Source organism: Panthera leo, chromosome D2, assembly GCF_018350215.1.
Source record: "Panthera leo isolate Ple1 chromosome D2, P.leo_Ple1_pat1.1, whole genome shotgun sequence".
NCBI classification, from domain to species: Eukaryota; Metazoa; Chordata; class Mammalia; order Carnivora; family Felidae; genus Panthera; species Panthera leo.
The window spans coordinates 27,671,549-27,696,406 of record NC_056689.1 but is presented as its reverse complement, the minus strand read 5'-3'; the positions used below and the strand labels follow the sequence as shown (position 1 = coordinate 27,696,406).

Below are 24,858 nucleotides of genomic sequence, written 5' to 3'. Positions count from 1 at the left end.
GCAGGCTCTCTGCTGGAAAATGAATGATTCTTTTGGGTGGCTCAATGGGAACTGAATGGTCACCGTAATCAATAACTAGCAACATTTTCTGTAATTTCCGAGTCTTGTTTTACAATTTGGCAATGTCTTTATTGTCTGCGTCCCCTTAATCGCTAATCATGTACTGCCTAGAGTTTTTCTGGAGCTTGACATTAAATTCACAGACCGAATGTCAATTTTTCTTCACCTCAACATAGGCTTTGAGCTGAAATTTATAAAGTGAGTTACTGAGCTTTTCACAGAGAAGCATTAACTGCCTGCCCATTTGACCCCTTGGAGTCACAGTGATTGTATTATGCGAGGTGTCTCAGGATGCTAGAACACATTTTGGAATAGAGGGGATAACTAATGACATATAAATTAATGTGTCCAGTAGCCTTTCTGGTTTTCCTACAAAAGAAATAATTGGTTTAATGACTTATGGCTGAATTTGATGTTTTGGTTGCTATCATTTGTAATTAGAAGAGAAACTCTTTTTAGTGCAAGTAGAGGAATCAAGAGATCATTTGGTTCAGTTTACTGATGCTGCTATTTATTGTCCATTTGTTAGATGCTGCTAATAATGTTTATCGAACACTTCCTCAGTTGTTGTAAATGAGCTATCTTGTATCTGTAAACAATATTATGATGTAGGTCCCATTATCACCTTCATTTTAAAGATGAGGAAACTGAGACTTGGAAAGGGAACTTGCTGACATTCATACAGTTAGTAAGTGGCAGAGCTGAGATTCAAAACCGTACCTCTCTCAGACTAGAACCTCTAACCACTAGATGATCATGCTTCAACAACAATGTTATCTTCCTCTTAAAATGAGTCAGATGAAAATTAGGCTGATGAGGACACTGGGGCAAGGAAGCTGTGATAAAACATAATAAAATAAAATAAAATAATAAAATTCTTGATTCCTACTTTTGTATAAACTTCTTTGGTATGATTCTTTGAAGAAGTATTAAAAAAACTAATGAGAAGCAGTTTAGTCTAGTGATTAAGAGTATGGATTTTTGCACCTAGGATCAAATCCTGGCCACGATAGGTTACTTATCTTCTGTATGCCTCATTTTCTCTTCTACAAAATAAGTATGATAACAAAAAAACATTCCATAGAAGATTAGAGAGTTGTCAACTTAATATCTGTAAAGTACTTAGAATAGTGTGTGGACATGATAAACCTGTGTTAGCTGTTATTGGAATATCAACTTTATTTGCTGTCATTGCATGTTGTTTAGTACTGAATATTGACTATACTATCATTAACTCACAAAAAGCCTCTTCAATGAAAATATTTATATTGTTCACAATGGATTTCTAGGATTCATTCAGTCTTACCTTCTTTTAACAAAAGAACTTCCTAAATCTCCATCATTTCAACTTTATCTTTAAAATGAATCTTTTGGTTCTATGGATCATAACTAGATCATAATTAATGTTTGATTCTTTTCTTCCCTAAAGCAGAATATAGTAACATCTGTCACATAGAGAAAATCATTTTGTTTGAACATAAATAGTATACCTGAGAAAGTTTGCTTTGTTAGTCTTTGTTAGGGGAATTGGCTGTGGAAAACCCCAGAGAGCTTTCAGATTCTCTAACAATGAGAAATTTCACATTCTTCAAGAATGTTAGTCATGGCAATCAAAGGGGTCCCACAGAAATAGTCCAATGAAATCACCAATTCCTCAGATAGTATGCTATGAAAAGGGCAGTGGTTCCCCCCCCCAAAATATCATGGTATCATTGCATATAAAGCCCCCAGAGAGCTTGTTAAAAAGATAAATTTCTCAGTCTTCCCCCCCCAAGATTCTGATTCATGGGATGGAAGAGGCTGCACTTATCAACACTGATGGACAAGTAAGTTTAAGAAATGCACTGTAAGGGAGTGATTAAAAATAATAAATGTTCCCCTAGTAGGAAGAGAGGGTATAAAAGTTTATGACATTGTGATGCAAGTTCAATGAGGATAAAGGTAGTGTTTTGTCTACTTCAGTTTCTCTAATACCTAGAACAGTACTTGACACATAATAGACACTCTGTTATTAAATAAATACATTTTTATGGGGGTCACAATTACATTTGATATAAGACAAACTGGGTGTGTAATGCTAATCTTGGGTACATGGGATTGATTTCTGCAGTTCCTGAGTCAATGATACTGGATACAATTTTGGAGAAAGTGTTCTTAAAGAATGTATGTAAAAAAGGCAAGAAACTAGAAAGTGGAAATATTTAGATGGTCAGCAAGTGATCTTCACTTTTTATGTAGATATCTCATTTTCATGGTTAAATTACAAGTGGCATAAGAACAATAAATATATCTTTGAATATTCCCTTTGACATGTTACAACTTTTATCATCTCACATCCCAAATGGGGCTTGACAACTTGTATCTATTAAAACATACCGAAGGAAATCATATCTATAACCCCCCCTCTCATATCTTCATTGCTTGGGAGCCTCTGATTTTTCTCCTTACTTTCCTTGCTTCTCTATGGAAAGTAGCCTTTGAGATGTCTGTTTTGCCTAACAGCTACAGAGAGCTTCTCTACGATGGCTGGAGGTCCCATCAACTTCGTGCTGCTTCTTTTTCCCTCATTCCCTGGTGACAGGAACACAGAGGAGCCCACTGAGAATGTAATTCTCTCACTTTGTTTTTCCTGGGAGAAATCTTGGATTATTTATGATGAATAACATTTTTTGCTGTGTTCCATACCTTAGTTTTCAGCCATTTTTCTGATACCTTGGCTTCTGATCTTATCTTGCTCCATAGTTCTGACTTCACATTCACCCCTTTAATCTCATAATTGATATTTCCTCTTAATATTGATCATTGGTTTCTTTCTCAGTAGTAATCAGGTGCTTTTCTTGGACTGGGTCTGACTCCAAGTACTCTGTGTGGCCCCTACATTGCCACTAGCCCCTAAGCTGGCATCACCACCAGGTCTGTCTTGATTCAATGTAATCAGGAGCATGGAGGAAGACCATTCATGGGGTGTGGGAAAATCCCAAAATAAAATAATACAATTCAAAGGAGACTAATACTTGAATCTGCCGAAATTAGCCCAAAGACATAGAGTGGTCTTTCAAAAGAAATAGAAAACAACTTTATGTTCTAAAATATTGTAGTAATATGCTATTGCATTAAGTTTACCCTCCTTTTACTTGTTGACTATAACAAGATGATTAGTTCTGATTTGCCTCTCAACAGAATCAAATTTATACTACATTATATGTTTAAAATTCTCTTGCACTTATACCACATGCAGAAACAAACCATAAACTACCTGACAAGTTAAATATTCCCAAATGAATCTAGAACCTTAATGATTTATACAATTATAAAGCATAGTCATTCACCTAAAGACTTTTCAAAACTATATTTATAGTACTTCAAATAACTGCACATATTTTGTTTAAATTGGGTAAATAAATTCAATCTCAGTGTACAGTGTCCAATTTCAGTACAATATGAAACTGAATTGCCAAAAAAATTAGAAAATCAGGGTTTAAAGAAGATGTAGTGATATATTAACAATGGGTTGGCCTTAGAGATTTCATGCATTAAACAAATACATAGTTTGGGTACTCACTATGTACTAGATGCTGGTCCAGACACTTAGAATACATCAGTGTACAAAACAAAGATATAAGCATTTATTCTAAAGGGATGACATGAACAAAAACATAAATAACATATTATTAGGTAACAGGTACTATAGAAACAAGAAAAGTGAGATTAGGGACGATTGGGAGTATAGAGGGTGAGGTAAATTGTAAAGTTTTTATTTAAACCCTGTTAGTTAACACACAGTGTAATGTTAGTTTCAGGTATAGAATTTAGTGATTCAACACTTACATACAATAGCTGGTGCTCATCACAAGTACATTCCTTAATCCCCATCACCTAATTTAACCCCCCACCCCCACCCCACCTACCTTCCCTCTGGTAACCATCAGTTTGTTCTCCATGGTTAAAAGTCCGTTTCTTGTAGTGTTAAATTGGGATGGTTAGGGCCACTAAGAAAAAGTGGCTTTTTGAGCAAACCCTCAAAGGAGATGAGGTTGTTGACCTTAAATGTATATGGGGGGTGGCTTGTCTAAAGGCCCTCTGGTGGGTGCAGATCATATGTTCAATGAATAGCAAACAGGCCAATCAGTCTAGAATGGAGAGAGTAAGGGTAGAGGAATTAGAGATGAAGTCAGAGAGGTCCTGGGTCCTGGGTCATAGAGGGCTTCATATGCTATTGAAAAAACTTTGACTTTATTTTGGAGAAAACCGGGAACCAACTCAAGATTTTGTGCAGAGTAAAGCTATGATCAAGTTACCCATTGAAAGGATCACTCACACTGCTGTTATGGGAATAAACTCTAAAAGGACAATGATAAAAGCAGGGAGGTCAGTAAGGAGGCCATTGTACCAATCTAGGAGAGAGATGATGGTGGCTTCGACCAGTGTGGAAACAGTGAAAATGACGAGAATTGGCTAATTACTGGATATATGCTTAGGTAAAATTTACAGGAGTTTTCTAATGGATTAGAAGTGGAGATAAAGAGAGAGATTAAAGATAATTCCTATTTTATGAGCTGAGCAACTAGAGGGATGGTGAAGCCATCAGCTTTTGGGAATAGGATCAACAATTCTTCAAAATAATTTATAAATAAACTGTGGAAACACTAAAAAAAAGAGTCAATGCATTTGAATTAACTTAAAATTTGGCTCTCACTTTTCTTCAATTTTGTGAGGCTTTAATTTTCGAAAACATCATCTTCATATTACGCCTCAAAGGACCATAATGTATTTTAAAATATTTTATGAAATGATTAGCAAAATTAGCCACTAAACAATAGCAACATGGATTTCTATTCAGATGGCCTAGGCAAAGGCAATGTCTTTGCATATGGCCTTGGAAGGCAACAGAAGCAAAAGCTTTGATGAAAACTGAAAATTACATAAAGACCAAATACAGGGACATTTGGACTAAGTATACTGGAAAATAAATTCAGTGAATCCAAAATGTCTTTCTAAAATAATTTAGAGAATGACATATACTTTTTATTGCATGTGTCAGTTGACATTTGGAATTTGGAACTGATTCTGGGCAAACTTCTCAGGGTTTCAGTTTGCTTATCTGCAAAATGGGACTCAAAACCTGTGTTGTAAATCTTGAAGACTTTTATTTAGGATCAATTTCCTTAATTTATGTGTAAATACTTTGTAGACTATAAAGTGGTATAAAATGTTTCTGGAATCAGAGTACCTTTGTGAAAATTGATTTTCTTTGATTCTGTCTAGGTTCTTTGGTCATCAGCATATACTGCAACAAACATGTATCAAGGGGCACTAACATGGTCAAGAATGGAGTCAGAATTTGCCAATTAAAAAAATTCTTCAGTATTCCCTTTCTACTACAATTTTAATACCACAACCATTTATTATACTGCATACATTGTTGTCATTCAGTGTTCTAAGTCATGAAATGATTTCACCAATAAATGCATTTGATTGAGATATTGTAAAGAGATTAATGTTTTTGACTCAGTTACCTTATCATAGAGTTGTCAGAATGCTAACAGAGAGTTCCCTACAGCTATGAATATGATTTTATTTCTAGTTGTTAGAATACACATATGCATTTGTACATTTGTAATTATATCCTGATCTTTCATAAAAGCATTAACATGTCTCTGAAATATCCTTAGTTTCCATCTGCTTGCTTCAAGGGCTCTATTAAAAACCCTGTTTGGCCACATATGGTTATGAGTGAACATCTCTGGCTTAGATAAATGGATAAAGAAAGTTCCAGGTCTGACCGTTAAAATGGTCTTTCAGTGTCTTTCTCAAATGAAGCAATTCAAATGAATGAGACCTTATAAGGTTATCTAACACATCTCCTTCTCCCTCCCCTGAAGGCACATTTATGTTGTAGCACCAGTCTGTATTTTGAGGTTTCATTGCATCACTTCTTTCAGAGGTAGCCCGAGGCTAAATTTGGGGATAGGAAAAAATAACAGACTCTTAAAGTATAACACTTAGTGGTAGGCTTCTGAAGACTGAAAAGACTATTCAACCTTGAGGAAACAATTGTTTTTATTTTTTAAGTGGAATTTAAAAACATACACAAAAGTAAACAGTATAATAAACATCAACTTCAACAATTATCAATATTTTGTTATTTTTTTTATCTTTCCCATCCCTCTTCCCACATACACACACCATTTTCCCCCCTAGGGTATCTTAAAAGCAAATCTCAGAAATCATGTCACTTTACCCGTATATATTATAGTATGCAATTCTAACCAATAGAGACTTTTAATTTAACCATCTAGCATTATTACACCTAACAAATTAACAATAAGTTCATAAAGTTGGCTTGTAGTCAAGAATTAAGCAAAGCACAGATACTGCATTTGGTTTTCATGTTTCTGAAATCTCTTTAATTTTATGATGCCATTGATATGTTGGGAGATACTGGGTCATTTGGACTTTACCTTGGTCCATGCTTTGTATTTGGTTGATTGCTCTCCCTTGTGTTATTTCATTTGCAGTGAGTGAGTTTTAATGACATACATGTTGAGCAAGAGTCCCATTTATTAATTGAAGCAGGAAGCAGGATATCCAGCCCCATAGGACATCTATTTACTTTTGGTAGCAAATCTGAGACTTGCCAAACTTTTGTGTGAAATGAGACTTAGAGCTCAGAAAAAAAAAATGTGTTTCTATCTTGTGGTATTTATAGAACCAGGGAATTCATAATTGGTTAAATGGCAAGTTTGGGAGTGAGAAATAATATTAAGGTGCCATGACTCTATGTTGGTTTAATGTTCATATTTACCAGTATTTCTGTTCTCCACTTTCCATCACACTTGCCTTTTTGCCTGTAGTCAGCAAAAGCAATTATTTGATGCTCCTTGATAAGCAAATTTGTTAATTTTGTATTGATGCTGAGGTGTTCTTCTAACAAAATCTCAAAAAATTCAATAGAATAGCAATCAAAGTCACTTATAGTCATTTATATTGAGAGAAATCAGTTTTCTAGCTTTTCATTTAGAAAAAATTCCATGAAGGAACATGGCAAGCACCAGAGCCACACTGTAAAATTTATAGTCCTATATATACATTCCCAAATTTCTTATACTTTCTCATAGTAAAATAAAGAAACTTTAGAGTAGCTATAAATGTCTCTTAACCAAATTTGCACCTTAATATTTGATGTTCTATTTCCCATGTATGGCTGTGCTTTGAATATAAAGGCAATATTGTTTAAATGGTATCACAGTAAACATTTTGCGATATTTACTTCATATATATTCCGACAAAACAAGAAGTTTTAAAGAAAAAAATTCTGTTCTGGTCCATTCAGGTTACTTTAACAGAATACCATAGATTGGGTGGCTTTTTAACAAACAGAAACATTTCTTACAGTTCTGGAGTCTGGGAAATCCAAGATCAAGAAGCCAGTAGATTCTGTGGCTGTTGAGGGCCTGCTCCCTGGTTCATAGAGACGTCCTCTTTTCTCTGTAACTTCACACGACATAGGGGCAAGGGGTCTCTCAGGGGCGTCTCTTATAAGGGTACGAATCCCTTCATGAGGGCTCTCCTCTTATGACCTAATCACTCCAAAATGCCCCACCTCCAAATACCATCACACTGGGGGTTAGGTTTCAACATATGAATGTGGAGGGGCAGGGGGACACAAACATTCAGTCGACAGCATGTTCTATTGTATTTTTAAAGGATTGTAAAGAATAGTTTCAACCAGGTACACTAGTATATTTTAAAATCTGCCTTCCTGACAAATATATCAGCATTAAGAATTAAATTCCCCAACCACCAGACAGTGAAAGATAATAGAAATCTTGATTTGGATTAAAAACCATAATTTTCCATTGGTTAATTTTATTTTTGTTTCTGAAACAGTATGTCTGATATTTTAAATTTTACCCTGCAGACCTAAAAGATATTAAACTTCTGAGAGAAGAGAAACTCTGCATAGGTTTGCAAGGTAGTGGCAGAGAATAGGAGCTATGGGTCCTTATATTACACTAAAATGTATCAGTCTATTTGGGGACTCTCTTAAAGGGCCAGAGAAACCTTCTTTGTATTGCTAATGCTTAATCCTGACTGAAAAATAGTTCCCTTAAGAGTGCAGGGGGAATGCTTAGGAATCTCCTGTGGCTAACAGCAGAGCCCCCAAGTGGCAAAATTGTGACTCAGACAGAAATTGACTTAGTCCCTGGAAGCAAATGCCACGGGCCCTTAATAGAAATAAAGTATCTTTATCTGGTCCCGAATTGAGAGTTTATTTTTTTACTCAATGAATATTTATCAAGTTCGTCCACTGTTTTTTGTGCTGAGGATACAACAGTGAATAAGACAAACTGCCTACCATCAGAGGACTTGCATTTTAGTTGATGAGATAGTAAAAAATAAACAACATAGGCACACAATGTCAACTAGAGATGAGTGCTATGAAGACATAACAGGATAAAGGCTAGTGACAGTTTGATAGAATAGTCAGAAAATCTCTAAATACCTTTCTGAGGGCTTCGCATTTGAGAGCAAGTAGGAGGTAACTCATGTGACCTTCTGTTCCCTGAGATGTAGTCTCTCTTTGGGATTTTCACTGATCAGCACCAACATCTTTACAGCGGCTTCAGGCTGACACTGCTCCCCCATAGACACTGTAGGCATGTTCTCTTTTTGGAACACGTAGCACAGATGAACGTTTAAACAAAATTTGAAGTAATTAAAAAAAATAAGAAATTTAGGAGATAACACAAAAAGAACAAACAGAAACATAACTCATAAAATGAATCTTACATAGAGTTGGCTTTCTTAGATCTGGTTTTCTTTCTTTCTTTCTTTCTTTCTTTCTTTCTTTCTTTCTTTCTTTCCTTCTTTTTTTTCTTTCTTTCTTTTTTTCCGTATTTTATGTTTGTTTATTTTTGAGAGAGGGAGAAAGAGACAGAGTGTAAGCGAGGGAGGGGCAGAGAGAGAGGGAGACATAGAACCTTAAGCAGGCTCCAGGCTCTTAGCTGTCAGCAGAGAAGGGTTTATGGTATTAGCTTTCTCAATGTAGTTTAAATTAATAAAAAAAAAATTAAGGTTTATTCATTTTTCAGAGAGAGAGCGAGCACGACACGGGAGGGGCAGAGGGAGAGGGAGACACGGAATCCGAAGCAGGTTCCAGGGTCTGAGCTGTCAGCACAGGGTACGATGCAGGGCTCAAACTCATAAACCATGAGATTTTGACCTAAGCCGAAGTCAGGCGCTTAACCAACTGAGCCACCCAGGTGCCCCTGTACTTGAAACTTAACATAACTGAAAAATGAAAAATATTAAGGAATCATTGAGAACTGAATTTTATGTATATAGTCTGAAAAGCAAATAAGAGACAAGACTTGTATTGAAAACATCCATATTTGCTTCTCCTTCTCAGCTTCCTCACCAATTGGTCTTTTCAGAGTCAGTGACTTTATTTTAGCTATTATGTTTTTTCTCGTAATATTTCTGAATGTTGATATTTTCATTTCTTGCTATTTTAACTGAAGATTAATATCATGTTCTCTCTCACTTTCCTACTTCTTATGTTAATACAGTATTAAATAGTATCTAAGATGACCTGTAAACAAAGATGTTACTGGATTAAGTGGTGTACTAGATTATGTCTGCATTCTCGTTCAACCTTTTGGTTTTCTTGCAGTTAGGAATTGTTCCTATTTTCTCTCTCCCCCCTTTGTTCTCTCTCCTATCTCTTAAATTTGCTTAGTTTTTTTCTGTACCTAGTGCTAGTTCTTTTCCCAGTATTTTAAAAGATTCATCAAGTGCTTAATGTTTCCAAACACTCAATTCAGATAATCCCTTCCCTTTGCAGCATTCTGTTTTTCTAATATCTAATAGTAGTTGTATCTAATAATGCCTGCTAACCTAGTCTTCCCTTTCTGCATCCTCCCCTTTCCTGGATCCCATATATTCATTTTCTTAGTGTACCACTCATTTTGTTGAAACATGCACTCTAGTATATTTCTAAGAAAATGTGCATGTGATATAAAAACTCCATGTCTCATTTTTTTTTGATTTATCTTAACTGATTAATAAATTGGCTGTATATAAAATTCAAAATTGGAAATCATTTTCCCTCAGAATCTTCTAACCATTGCTCTATTGTCTTCTCACACTCACTCTTGTTGAGAACCAGGTGCTATTCTGATTGCCACTCCTTTGTGTATAATCTTTGGAAGCTTTTGTGATACTTCATTTTCCGTGGTATTTGGAAATTATAAAGGATGTACTTTGATTTGGGCCTTTTGTCATTCATTGTGCTGAGTATTCAATGGACAGCTTTGTGTCCTTTGGTTCTGTAAAAATTTGTTTATGTCTTTTATTTTAATTACCTCTCCCCATTTTCTCTGTCATCTCTCTCTCTCTCTCTCTTTTACTGAAAAGATTTTAGATTCCTGGATTGATTCGTTCTTATTGTTGTTTTCTCCTATTTTCCCATCTTTTTATCATTTAAAAAATTTTTTTTAATGTTTATTTATTTGTGAGACAGAGAGAGACAGGGCATGAGTGAGGGAGGGGCAGAGAGAGAGGGAGACACAGAATCAGAAGCAGGCTCCAGGCTCCGAGCTGTCAGCACAGAGCCTGAGGCGGGGCTCGAACTCACAAACCATGAGATCATGATCTGAGCTGAAGTTGGTTGCTCAACTGACTGAGCTACCCAGGCACCCCCCCATCTCTTTATCTTTTTGTCTTACTTTCAGGTGATTTCCTCAGCTTTATGTTATAATATTTTGTCTATCTATCTATCTATCTATCTATCTATCTATCTATCTATCTACTTATCATCTATCTATCATCTGTCTATCTCTCAATCTATCGTCTATCTTCCTATCATCTATCTATATATCTATCTATGTATCTATCTCTATCATCTATTTATTAAAAATTTAGATCAGATATCAGCAAACTATTGCACAACCAAATCCAGCAATGATGCTCTTAGGTCAACTGGTGCAAATAAAGTTAAACATTTGTAACTAAAGGAAACATTTATGCTCATTCATTTATATGTTTTCTATGGATGCTTTTATCCATCAATGGCAGAGTTTAGAGACTAAATCCTGTATTTGCTATATGTCTCTTTACAGAAAAAGCTTGCTGATCCTCTACCTCCCTCAACTTAGGTGATCATATTTGTTATCTCCAGGACCTCTTTTTGGTTCTCTTTTTCTCCCTCTTCATTGCATACTGTTTTATTTTTACAAATGTGACATCTTCTTATTTCACTCTAGGATATTATATAGGGTGTTTTGGTACTATATTTTTTCTACAATGTCACTGTTTACTCTGAGGTTTTTAGTTAGTTTGTTTTGGCCTATTTCATGTTGGAAGCTTTTTTCAAATGTTAAGTTTCTTGTGTGCTTATTCAGATTAATGAGTGAGGCACTAAAAGCTGAGAGAGGGTTCCTTGCGTATGAGCAAGGTTTTGGCTGCAGACTTTGTGGGAGCAAATTAAAAAGTGAACTTGCCTTTTCACTAAGGAATCTCTACATGCATGAATATAGACATTTCTCCCCCCAAGCCCCCAACCTCCTTTACTGGAGCTGAAGGCTACTGGTATTCTGCGGACAAAGCAGGAGAAGGGTGGTGAGGTCCCCAAGTTCATTATGTGCATTCTCATTTAATTTTCTTTTCATTTCCAAGCTTCAGCGATTTGCCTCATGTACTTGGGTCTAGCTTCTCATGTTTGAATTTACAAAAAATAAACTCTTCTCCTTCTATACTGGAAGAAAAGAGTATGTCTTAGTCAACCCAAGCTGACTATATAACAAATATCATAGACTCGGTGGCTTATACAACGGAAACTTATTCTCACAGTTTTGGAGGCTAAAGTCTAAGATCAAGGTGCCAGCATGTTTGGGCTCTTGGTGAGGTTACTCTTCGTGGTTTGCAGATGGACATATTCTTGCTGTATCCTCACATGGTAGAGAAAGAGATCTCTCTCGTGTCTCTTCTGATATGGGCACTAATCCCATTCATGAAAGCTCCACCTTCATGACCTAATTACCTCCCAAAGACCCCACCTCGAAATGCCATTCATTTGGGTATTAGGGCTTCAACATATGAATTTGTGGTGGGAGGCAGGGGGACACAAACATTCAGTCCATAGCAGATAGTCTCTTGGTTTCTTGGGTTGAAGATGTGGATCTGGCACTTCCCATGAATACTTTAAACCAGTATCCATATTTTTAGTCACCCCATCTTCTGGAGGCTCTCAAGACTGTTGCACAATATAGGGTCTTCCTTCAGTAAGCACTTAGGTGAAGCTTTCTTGACTCTACTTATTTGTAATATTGTCTATGTTTTCCAAAACCTTGTAGACATTGTTCATTCATTCTTATCTCTTCTTCACTTTCATTTGTATTCATTTGTCATTACATGGGTTTTAAGGGGGTAGAGGCAATAAAAGTGTGCAATCTGTTGTGTTTCAGGATGAATTTCGCATGACAGATTATAGACATGGCAGTGATGACAGGAGTGTGGGAACATTTCCTCAAAAGAATGAGTTTATAATTTTATAATGAAATAAAGAGAATTTTATGTATATGCTTTCTTAAGAAACCAACTATACTCTGAACTGAAATATGGATTTGTTTTTCCACTTTTTTATATCAAGGTTTTGGTTTTAATTATTATCACTTCAGAATGAATTTTCAAACCAAAACACACACACACACACACACACACACACACACATATATATATATATATATATATATATATATATATATATACTTGGCTCTTTTCCAATTTATGTTCACAATAGTAAAAAATTAGAAAAACTTTAACTTGATGTATATGTACATGGTGTGGGGGGGCTGTTGTGTGTATATGTGTGTATGTATACGTGTGTTTATATTGCTAAGAAAATACAATATTTCAAATAGGCAACTATTTATTTATGAACCAAATTTGTATCTTCTGATAGATAAATGTGTGCTTGTATTAAAAAAAATAGGAATAGGTGTCTCATAGTCATATAAATTATTTCTTCTATTCATTGGCTATATTCAAGACCAGACTTTTGCTTAAAGGAAACAGTCTACATTAATTCTTAAAACTTTTTTTTTTAAATGTTTATTTATTTTTGACAGAGAGAGACAGAGCATGAGCGGGGGAGAGGCAGAGAGAGAGGGGGACACAGAATCCAAAGCAGGCTCCAGGCTCTGAGCTGTCAGCACAGAGCCTGACGCGGGGCTCAAACTCACAGGCTATGAGATCATGACCTGAGCTGAAGTCAGACGCTCAACCAACTGAGCCACCCAGGCGCCCCTACATTAGTTCTATGTCTTTTTTCTCTTTATGGCATTAGTTAAAATCATGCGGACATTTGATTTGGTATATGTAACTTTCAATCTTGGTAATTTCCTTCTGAAGTACTCTAAGTTACTCTCTGGAGAAACCAAAATAAGTAAACATGTCATCACATGTTTAGGCCATTAGTCCAAATTCTTAAGCTTTGTAGGTTTTCTGTGGATACTTCTAAAATGCTTGAGAGGTTTCATATAATTTCAAGTAGCTTACAAGCTTTTGCAAGTTAAACTTGGAAAATATTATTGTAATACCAAGTAATAGTGATATAAAGGCTTAGAGAATCATAAATCATAAATTAGAAAGGATTTTGAGATTATTTTGTCCAAACCACACTTTACATATCGGAAAACTAAAACCCGGAGAGATGGATTAACTGGCTGTATTCACGTATGACAAGGGTACAGGAAATTTGCATGCAACCTAGATCCTTTGACATTAGTGTATTTTTTATAATGGTCTTGTTTCTTGAATCCAAACCAAAGTCTTTAAATCATGTGAAAAATAATAGCAAACATTAACAAATAGATTTTTACCTAGCCTCAGATAGATTTATCCAGACAACTAAAATGTAAAATCATTTTTGTTAGATAGAAATGAAATATGTTTTAAACTATTCTTTATGTTTATTTGCTTTCCATTATAAAAGCAATACATATGTATTATAAAACATAGTAACCATGCTGTCACCATCCAAGGGCAACCCCTACTAGTATTTTGGCAACTATACAGATTTTTTTGTTACCTTGAATTTAATGCATCACATTCCTTGAGTGGGCTAAACAATTATTTTAAATACCTTTCACTGTTGGAAATTTAGTTTATGGAACAATCTTTATTGATGTTGAATCATTCAGGCTCACCTTCCTTTAAGCACTGAAACGCAAATTATTATCTCTGAAAAGGAGATAAGTAACTAGTATTCTAATATGCATGGTCTCTTTCTTATATGGCTAACAAAATAAAAATGTTATCCTATGCCAAGGGATAAATAGAAAGTTATCCCATGCCAAGGGATAAGGTAAAGAGAAAAGAAGTTTTGTTGTTGTTGTTGTTGTTTTGAGATTTGATAAGTCTTCAGTATAATTACATGAAGGTCAATCCAGAATTGTCTGACTTCATCCCTAAAACACTACCACTGATTTGGTTATGTTATCGTTCTGCTTAAATCCTTTGACTAGCTCACCATCACCTCCGGTGAAATAGCAGATTCATCCTCATGACACACAAGGTTCTTCTGATTTGATTCATTTGGTTGTTAGATAAAATAAAATAATCAGCTGTCAAGAAGAGCAAGAACCTTATTGGAAGGGAAGTAGCTTCATTTCAGTGCCTTGCACTTTGCTATTTTCCATCTGTGTCACCTTTCTTGTGTTTGCCTCTGTTCTGCCTCCAAGCTCTGGCTTATTTGTAGTGTTTGAGTCCTATGGAGTTGGCTTGCCATGTTGTCTTCAAAGCATACATGCTACTTCATGACTCTTTCAGCTTCCCTCCAAATCAGTTTATTCTTACAATCTTTTCAATTTAAAATTTTAGAGAAGACAAAGTTGATCCTTTTGTGCCAGGCCACCTCATAGGTTGCTATCTGGCTTATGAGTTGGTTGTTCTCGAATAAGGTGGTCACCCGAGTCTAATCAGATGTGACACAGAGTTGAGGGTCATCATGAAGTTGGCAGGGTCATATTGTATAAGACAACTTGGCAGGTGCTCTAGGTGGGGCCAATTATAGTTATGAAAGACAGTGAATATAACCTGATTCAAAGATCCTTTGCTATTTGGTCCAAATCTACACTTTGTCATTACTTCCAATATGCTACGCAACCTGTGATCCAGTCACACCAAAGGATTTATCATACTCTGAGCAAGCCATGTTTTAATCATGCCTTAAGTCACTGTTTATGCTGTTCTCTCTTATAAGAATAGCCTTTCTCCATTATCTATCAGGTGTAATTGTCTATAAAATATACCTGAAATGTTATATTCTCCATAAAACCTTCTCTAGGAATTTTGGTAACTTCCTCATTAGCAATTTTGGGTTATATACTATAAGCATGTGACATATAAATACATTGTATTATAATCGTCTATATGTAAGTTTTTCCAACAGAATATCCTTTAAGTTTAGGGATGGTGAAATCTCATTCATTTCTAAATATTCTAGTAAATATTTAGATAACACATACTCAATGTGTGTTTCTTGAAAGGAAGAAATCAAGATGATTCAAGGGGAGATACTTCTATAATAAGGAAGAGTCTCTGGAAAGAGTACCTGTAGCTGATTCACAAGTCTGTGTCACCCAAGATATGCTCAAGTATTAAGGGGGATGTATGTACTAAGTATGATGAACTCTCAAAATTTGGGTCAAAGAACCAGAATACTGTTGTTGTTGTTGTTGTTGTTGTTGTTGTTGTTTTTTACCATTTGCCATCTCTGTTTGACTAAGAAGTGTTGCAGATGGATTTTTATTGCTCCTTCATTCCCTTCCAACCTGAGAAAGAAATTTTCCTCTGAGGGCACTTTTGTTTGTGTCTGAAGGGAATGACCTTGTATTCTCAGAAAAACAACTCTGTATTTGGGGTTGTTTGTCAACACATGCAGGGGCATTTTGGGGACAAACTCTTTTATTTGGGGCTGTTTACTTCTGTTTCTTACCAATAGTATTATTTCAGGGGGCTTTTTGCCTCAACTGAGCTTTCATTAAGGACCTTACTGGAATATCTGTGGCTTTTTAAAAAAGCTTGATGACAATGTCAAGAAGCCTGGCTTTAGAAACCGGCTCAAAAAAGCCTGACCTAAGGGATTGTTTGTAATCTGGCTGTTGTGTGTGTACTTTGTGCCAGTTCCCATTCTAGGTGTTGGAGGTAGAATTTAAGAGAAAAGAAAAGACACATTTCTATACTCATAGTGTTTATAATCCAGAACAGCATACAGATAAATGACTTGTTATAACGTGGGTAGTGAGTGCTATCATGAGAAAAGCACAAGATGCTATGTGACTTCATAGAAATGGCACCTATCCAAATTCAACTTTCAGAGAGAAGAACTGAGTTAAGTCCCAGTAAAGAAAAATTGCAGTGTTAAAAGTGAATGATTACGGAAAACGAATGACTAATACATTTAGCTAGAGCAGTATTGAGCATAATTTCTGTTTCGTTTTGTAAGTTGTCAGTTTATTCTCAGTAGAATGGATGTAGATAAGCTATGGAACTTAACCTAACTAGTATTCAGCTTGGCCAGCCCCTCTGAGTGAACATCTGTAACACTGGTCAGTGAAAAACCAGGTAAGAATTATTGGTCAGGATTTTCAAAAATCCGTTTCAGGGCATCTTTGGAAGTCTGCACTACCCTTTCCTCCTAAACATACGTTAAAACAGATGAGGTGCAATGGTGACAGCTTGGATAAGATTCTTGTCCACGAATACCATAACTTGACTGAGACAAATGTGGACCTGTTGTCAGAAATAATTGTATCTGGCAGCTTGTATGCTGCAAAAAAACTGGCATGAAGTCACATTGTCACTGCAGAGGCTTGAGGTCGAAGCAAAAGCACTTAAAACCATTGTGAGATGCAGTATACGGAAGGGAAAAGTTTTTATCTCATAATGCAAAATCAATATGGAATCCTGATCCAACTTTTTTTGGTCTTTCCCCTTGGGAAAATTTGGTGTCTTAGGCAGTTTATGCCAAGCAGCCTGCCATATGACGTGCACTAACTTCCTTTAGACTTTTCAATATCACAATCAATTTGAGGCCATCAGATAGAGCTTCTAGTCAAGGCTTTCAATCAGACAATTCCCAGATGTGTTATGTGTAGTGAAGCCAAGATAATGTCTTCCGGAATAGTAATGTAACTTCTCTACAAGATGCATCCCTTATGGAAAACAAAACAAAACAAAACAAAACAAAACAAAACAAAACAAAACTCATGTTGATGTTTTGAAATTGGCCTTAAAATTTTTAGTCGGTTTTCTCTGATAACCTTCTCCATGTCTACTTTATGACAAAGAATAGTTTGGGTTCTTATTAATTTAATTGTGTTATTTAATCGGCCTGAAAATAACAATTAAGGGAGGCTTCTCTTTTCTTTTTTTTTCTTTTTTTAATTTTTAGAGTGAGAGAGAGAGAGAGAGCATGAGCAGGGGTGAGGGCAGTGGGAGAGAGAGAGAATCTTAAGCAGGCTCCACACAGTGCAAATCCTATATGAGGCTCGATCCCACAACCCTGGAATCACGACCTGAGCCAAAGTCAAGAATCAGACACTCAGCCTACTGAACCAGCCAGGTGCCCCAAGGTGTCCTTCTCTTAACTAATCTTCCAGTGGTAGTGGCATGCATATTTTGGTATGTGTTGGGGATAGATATTCTCAACTATTAGATATTGATGATGTTCTCTGAAATATAATTGATGACAGAATGAGTTGAAAATTTAAATCATGGTGCCAATTCATCAGATATATTAACCTCACACTTCCTATGTGGTATTGAGTACCTAATGTACCTAATGAGGTATTGAGAGTTCCACGTTGGGCAGGAACATAATACAGGTAACCTGCTGAAATTTGAATTTCAGGAAATAAGTGAAAAGGTATCATCTTTTTCAATTCAGTCCACAGCAACTATTTTTTTTAAATAGATGAGAAAAATTATCATTTATTTGTATATTATGGATTGTCCACCTTAAATATCTAAGAAATTATATTAGATTTGCTTGAAAATCAGCTATTAGAACATTAGATGTTAGACTTAAAAGTTATTAGGGGCAGAAAAAGAATAATCAGGAAAGTTAAAAAGTTACATACACAAAAGCAATTGCTTCCTATTTGCTTTCAAACTGACTATTGTTAGTAAAGCAGAAAAAACAGTTATAAACTGGTAAAACAGAAAAAGTCTTGTAAATTATGACGGCCTCTGATTAAGCTTAAGCAGTGTGTACAAACTATCCCAAGAAAGTAGAAACAAAAGCAGCAATGATAACAAGAATGTTGATGAGGAACAGAATGTAGAGAGATAATAGGTTTCTGGATTGGAAGACTCAACAGGCTAAATTAATCTGTATATAAATTCAGATTAATATAAATGAAACATGATAAAAAATTAAACAGGAATTTTTTGTGTTTAATTCTGTGCTTTAATAATAGCTTTATTTTTGAGTATTCTGTTACATAAATTTCCAAACATAGAAGTAGAGAGAATAATGAAATGAACTTCCGTGTACCCATCACCCAGTGTCAATGTCAAAAATTATTAGCACATAGCCAAACTTTATTTATTTATACCCCCAATTATCACTCCATCCTCATGGATTATTTTGAAGCAAATCCCAGACATCATATAATTCACCTATATGTAACTCTAAAAGGTAAGAACTAAAAAAAAAAAATGTATTGCTGTGATGTCATTATTCCATTCTAAAAAGTTAGCAAAAATTTGATGGCTTCAAATCAAATACCAATCAACATCAAATTGTAGACCCGGGGCTCGGGCTCACAGACCGCCAGATCATGACCTGAGCCAAAGTCAGACCTCAACCGACTGAGCCACCCGGGGGCCCCTGCCATACCTACTTTTTAACAGGTCATTCTCACTTATTTTTTCCTTTCACTTTTCCCTCTAGAGCTGTTACAGATGGCACAGTTATATAGCTACATACCTGCTCAATGGACTACTTCTAATTTTATTGTGAATTTCTTCATTTTTTCCAATGTTTACCGAAGCTCTGATCATTTTTCTAATCTTCTTGCAATGAAAAACCTATAATACATACATAAAATATAGTATTTGTAAATACCTGCCTTAAGGGAAACAAGATTTTAAAAAATGCCACAGTTTATTGGCTTCAATTATATATAAAAAGCAGAAACTTCTGAATCCTTTGCCTTTCCTTCCTTTGTTGAGATTATTATGCTTTAAAAAATCTGCATAAAAATCTAAAATGGAAAAAAAACTAATAAATATTATCAGAAAAATGATCTTGAATATCTTAATTAAAATATGAATCCACACAGATATGGAGATAAAAGTAACTAGTTCTTCAGTTACTATATATAGTATCCTACAGTTAAATGTTTTATTTTTATTATCTACTTATTTTTTAACTTTCTAGTTACAAAAATGTTTTGTTTATACTATATTAAGTTGCTATTATTTTATATGCTTTTATGTTTTTCCTTGTGTCTTTTTAATGACTTAAAAATCCATCTATGAAGAAACAAGCTTAAGTTAGAAGTTGTCTAACATTTATCTGTTTTTGAGGGGAAGGGTGAAGGGACGGAAACTTGAAAAATAGAATAAACACTAATATAAGAAGACAAGAAAGAACAACTTAAACACAGGAAATCAAGGTTCTGGATAATCTCAATAATTTAGAGTGATAAAGTGGATAGAATATGGTTTCTGGTATCTGTGAGTCATGAGTTCTTTTCAAACTCCTTTACTTATAGCACTGTTCAAATTGTTAATTATCTCTGGAACTCAGCTTCCTTATTTCTAAAAAGTAGCACATATAAGTTGCCTCTCAGATTGTTTAGAGAACAATATGACAGCAACTAATAAATTCATGGATAAAATATGTAATTAATATTTTTTATTTATTCATGTATATTATATTCTAGATATGATTTCAGATTATATTTGATAACTTTTTAATGTTAAATTTATTTTCAAAACTAGCCTGTAGATGATGCAATTTATACATTATATATATATATACATATATACATATACATATATATATATATATATACACATATATATATACATATATGAAATACCTGGTTTGCCAATAGTGTTAGGTCCAAAGGATGAGTAAGATAGTATCCCTGCTACAACAAACCCACCATTTTTTCTTTCTACCTCTGCCAGAGGGCCCCCTTGGACTTAGGTTTGATTGGCTATGATTCTTTAGACAATATCTATAACAAATCAGAAGAACTTCATATATAGTCTTATAGCAAAATAATTGTAGAGTATTTCATTCAGTACTGAAATGATCCACCTTGCATTAAATTCTAGTATATTAGTTCTCCCCTATTTTTCTTTCTATTATTTCCTTGGAGGGAGTAAACTTAATTCTCTAATTCTATCCCAGAGGTCTTATTTTTCTTTGCCTTTATCATCATCACACTTTATTGGCAGCCAGTATAGTGCATGTCTCTGTAGCTATCTTGCAGTTACAAGTATAAATTCCTGTCAGGCATATTGATTATGATTCTTATTTCTCCACTGTGCTTGTTTCTAGTTCTGTTCACTTGGTTTTCTACTTTGAAATTTTGCTACCTACAATATTCTCTTGGCCATCTCCTCTAGAAAGTTTGCACATTAATTCATCCTTCAGAACTATTTCATTAAATTCCTTTTATTGATGATCTCCTGGTTGCTAGGGTGGTTATATGCAATTATTTGAAATAATCTAAAAGAACCCAGAGGGCCCAAAGTAGTTATCCCTATTAAAATACACCTTCTCGTTGGGCACCACTTGTTAAATAGTTTACTCATTCTATATAGACCCATAATCACTGTAATCAATGAAAAGGTACAGAAAATCTTGGTTACTTCTGAATTTCAAATTATTTTCTCATGTCTTTTCAAATCTATAGAGCTTGGTGAAGCTTTCCTACAATAGAAAACTGCATGCAAGCACCCAAGGGTCAAGCCTTTCCCAACCTAAGCTTAATGGCTTTGCTGTGCGAGCTAAGATAATTCATAAAAATCACAGAAGAGCAGAATCACCTGTTACCATGTATAATAACATCTCAAAGAGACAGCTAAACGTGACAGCTAAGGGGACTTGCAATTGAGAGAGAGAGAGAGAGAGAGAGAGAGAGAGAGGGAAAACATGAACAGAGTTGAGAGCCATATAATTATGCTTATTCACACTATGACTAGCTTTAAAGTGATTTATTCAAAATGGTTACCCGTGTACTCTTAGTCACCCCCTTTCTTGACTACATGCTAATTCTGATTTGGGCATTTGTCTCTAGAATATATTGGTTCTTCCTCTTGAAAGAGAATTGTGCTGCATTTTCAGTACTGTTTAAATCAGTTAATCATATTCCCCAATTATCCTATAACATTAGTTATTTGAATTTCAAGTTGCAATGTTCTTAGAGAAAGCTTAATATCTTCATTATACATACAGTCACGGTTAGCTAATTAGCATCCTGAATGCTGCAGTTTAACCCTGGATGCCACTATCCTTGGCTTCAGTGTTATATTGGGTTTTATCATTTAAAAATTTTTAATGATATTTGAAAATACTATTGTTGAATTCTACTTAATAAGAAGCCCCCTTTGAAAGTTTCCAGGCACCATATAAATGTATTACGGCTTTCATCTATTGGTTTATAAATAAAAGCACCCTTGAATGTTTTCCAAAAGAGTAATACGATTTAAAATATAGTTAATGAAAATTAAGCTATATTGGTTTTCCTGGAAGACAATTGCACTACATAATTAATTTTAAAACTCACTGTTTATTTCTTCAGTTTGTTGAGAAAAAAGAAACAGATTCAAAATAATAAAGCTAAGAGAACACACTGCATTTTGACATTGTCTCTAATTAAAGGATCAGTACCTCAGAAACAATTTTACCTTGTTTGAGTTGCCATTGTACTTAAGGCTTTTTTTCTCAATTCCTTACATAGGGATTCTTATCTTTGAAATAAAAGATGTAAAGGAGCTGCAATTATTTCTGTTATTAAAATAAGCATCTTGCAATTTTACAAATTTTAACATTTAGGTTTTGATATTTTAACTTAGTGATTATTATACAATGGACAAAACCATAAATCAATATAAGTCAGAGAGGTGAAGTGATGTGCACTCGATTACATGTTGAGCAATGACAGAACTGGTACTAAAACTTAGGCTTCTGGATATCCAGTCTAGTGCTTTTTCCCTTATCTGGACTTTTGGTGCCTTGTGATCACTTGATTTGCAGTATCCCAGAAAATATACATTTAAGGTTCTTCATGTCTGTCCATGACCTGATAGCTCATTTCAGTTTGGCACTCAATAATATTGCATTGTCTGGGTGTCTGGTTGGCTCAGTTGGTAGACCATGTGATTCTTGATCTCAGAGTTGTGAGTTTGAGCCCCACATTGGGTGTAGAGATTACTTTTTATAAATAATAATAATAATAATAATAATAATAATAATAATAATATTCCATTGTCTGGATGCATTGCCATTTATCCATTTATCTATGGAGGAACATCGTGATTGCTTCTAACTGTTGCAAGTTTTGAATAAAACTATTATAAAATCCATGTGCAAGTTTCTGCATGGAAATAAGTTTTTTCAGTGCCTTTAGTTAGAGTGAGATATCTGGATTGTATCATATAGAAAGAACATGTTTAATTTTGTAAGAAAGTGCCAAACCATTTTCCAAACTGGCTGTACCATTTTGCTTTTCTTCCAGCAGTGAATGAGCATCCCTCTTGCTTCACATTCTCACCAGCATTTGGTGTCAGTGTTCTGGATTTTGGCCGTTCTAATAGGTGTGTAGTAGTATCTCATTCTTTTAATTTGTGTTCCCTGATGACATTAGGTGTGGAGCATGGCATCTTTTCCACAGCAATCTTTTAACAAAGTCATTCCCTTCTTAAAACTCATCATTGACTCCCCATTGCTTCTGAAAAACAGACTCTATCATGGCTTTCCTGATTTGGCACATGTATAGCTAACTCATTTTGCATTAGGTATATATTGTTGCTGTAACAAATTACTACAAGCTACATACACTTAAAACACAGGACTTAAAACAACACATATTTATTATCTTAAGGTTCTCATAAGTCAGAAGTCCAACATGGGTCTCGCTGGGCTAAGATCAAGGTGTCAACAGGACTGTGTTCATTTTGAGATTCCAGGGAAAGATCTTTTTTGTTGATGAAGGTGTTGGCACAATTCAAGTCCACAGGGTTGTAGGACCACATGTCTCTATTTCCTTGCTTGCTGTCACCCAGGGGCCACCATTAACTTCTCTTTTTAGTTTTTGTACATTGACCTCTACACCTCAGAACCAGCAATAGGGCATCTATCCTTTTCAGACTACCATCTCTCTGAACTTTCTTTCATAGTCCCATCTCTCTTTGACCACAACCTAGGATGTTTTTGACTCGTAAGGACTTGAGTGACCAAACAAGTGATCCACTTGTGTAATCCAGGATAATCTCCCCATCTCAAGATATGTAACCTTACTGACATCTGAAAAATACCTTTTGCTATGGGTTCACAGATTCCAGAGGGTGTAATAATTTTTGGAGGGCCATTATTCTGCTTATCACACAGCTCATATTACCTTGATCTCCATTTCCCCACAGTGGCTTCCTTTCTTTTTGCAGACCTGTGAAGCACCTCCCTACCTCAGATACTTTGAATTTTCTGGGCCTTGCTCCTTGGATTTCTTCTTCTGACTCTTTGTATGGTAGTAGACTTAGTCAAAGTTGGTTCTGAAAGCAGGTCCAACTGAACCCATAGTAGGGATTTGGTCAATTGAAACTACAAGAACTTGGGGAAGACAGAAGCTGTAGACAAGACATTGAGTCTGATGGTAATACAGTTTCTCAGACCTACATGTTTGGACTGTTAGCCCTTGGTCCCTGATGTACTGGAAGAGGACAAGTTCCTGGCACATGATTTTTTTTTCCTGCAATTGATATCTACCCTTGTATTGGGGTAAGAGAAAAGTTACATGAGGGTTTATCAAAAGTCATCATGAAACTGCATTTGCGTTCCTCTACTCTAATGCTACATCTTTTCTTTTAGCATGAGGGGTCAGTAGGCTACTGATTTTGAAACAGAATCATGAAAAGAAAGAGTGCATTGCTACTGAGAGAGGATGAGAACACCAGTTACTTTTCAGACAGAAGTTTGTTCTAAATTATATTTTCCTGACTCTAAGGATTTCTTTCCCACCTAAAGATGGACTCTTAAATGTCAATCTTGATCTTTTTGCATGGAGAGTGAACAAATATATATTGCATAATTGTAAACTGGGAAACTAATAGAGCGTATAGAATAGAGTCAGTGGTGTGTCAGCCCTCCTGGTCTGATGAAACTCCAGAGATATTCATCATCTGGTATTAGAAAATGCAGTACAGCCCTTAGAAATGTCATTGCTATTTTCAACTCAACATTAGTTTGGGACTGGTGAATCAATTAATCAATCAAAGTCTCTTAAAACAGTATAGTGTTTTAAAAGATAAACACGTCTGCCTCAGCATTTAAAATTTGATGGACTGAAGAAGAAAAACTTTTCCCTGTTTATGTTCCGGGTATGGATTTAATTTCATTTAAATTCAATTTCATTTCTTCACATTAACTAAGGAAAATGTTGTATCTCAAGATATGACCTGGTCTATAACAGTGGAATGGGCAGTCTAAAATGGGTATGATCTGGAACTAAGGAAATGGAATGTAGGTGTGGAAGAGGATGAGCCATTATAATG

At 35.2% G+C, this 24,858-nt stretch overlaps 1 protein-coding gene across 5 annotated transcripts in view; it reads left to right on the top strand.

Annotated features, from left to right (window-relative positions):
• The window catches only part of CTNNA3 (catenin alpha 3), a 1,696,848-nt gene that overhangs the window by 699,411 nt on the left and 972,579 nt on the right, over positions 1-24,858 (top strand). The gene's annotated exons all lie outside the window — the stretch shown is intronic.